An 891-nucleotide genomic window follows, 5' to 3' on the forward strand; every position below is an offset into this window, starting at 1 on the left:
CTCATGACCATACATTTAGCCATTAAGAAGAGGAGAGAGTAAGCAAAGTCATGATGGTTATAGGGTAGTAACTTTAATCTGAAAATTCAACAAGGAGACACTCCCTCTAGACTGAACTCCATAGAATCCCACTTCCCTAGCTTGCCATCCTCTTGGTGTCTCTAAGTAATTTTTAATTATTTATTATTATTTTGTGTGTGCATGGCATGCGAATACAAACACATGCATGTCACAGCATGTGTATGGAGGTCAAAGGGCAAGTTCTAGAGTTGGTTCTCACCTTCCACCTTTCTGTGTGTTCCAGGGATCAAAATCACTTTGTCACACCCAAACAGCAAGCACCTTTTACCTGCTTAGCATCTTGTCTGCTTCTCAATAAAGTTTTGGTTCTTTTGTTTTTCAATACAGCAGAGGGCAAATGCAATCTCCCACTTTCACAAATTCTGCAGTGGAACATGCCAGATTTGAGGAAATCACGGCAATCAGCACACCTGGAGTGCAATGGACAGGCTTAGCCTTGGGAAAACCATCGTCTGCATCATGGTATTTCCCCTTCTAGGTATGTATACATCTCAATGACATTAATACATATACCTTACCTTGTTTCTCAATTTGTGAACCCTGTTGGAGAATATCCTACTTCTAGCTTGTTGTTGGTATCAACCCAATCCAAACTCCTGATGGAAAGGTTTCTACCAGTTCTATCTACCTATAGGATCCTCTGAGCAACATGGGTACCAGAAACTCGTTGCTATCTGGCCAAATTCATAGCATGCCCTGCACAGGACCTCCCACACAGACCCCAATCCTCAGGTGATTCACTCTCCTGCCTCACACCTGTGGATCCCATTACCATGGAGTTTTTTTGCTTGTTCTCAGAACCATCTCCTG

General features: G+C 42.6%; 1 non-coding gene across 1 annotated transcript; it reads right to left on the bottom strand.

Moving 5' to 3' along the window:
* Positions 1 to 405: 405 nt before the first annotated feature.
* LOC126511490 (U1 spliceosomal RNA) lies at positions 406 to 567 on the bottom strand. Its single transcript, XR_007594700.1, has one exon. It is a non-coding gene; the product is annotated as a U1 spliceosomal RNA (small nuclear RNA).
* Positions 568 to 891: the final 324 nt, after the last annotated feature.

Source organism: Alexandromys fortis, unplaced genomic scaffold (assembly GCF_014885135.2).
Source record: "Alexandromys fortis isolate MF-2015 unplaced genomic scaffold, M_Fortis_MF-2015_v1.1 scaffold_99, whole genome shotgun sequence".
NCBI lineage: Eukaryota > Metazoa > Chordata > Mammalia > Rodentia > Cricetidae > Alexandromys > Alexandromys fortis.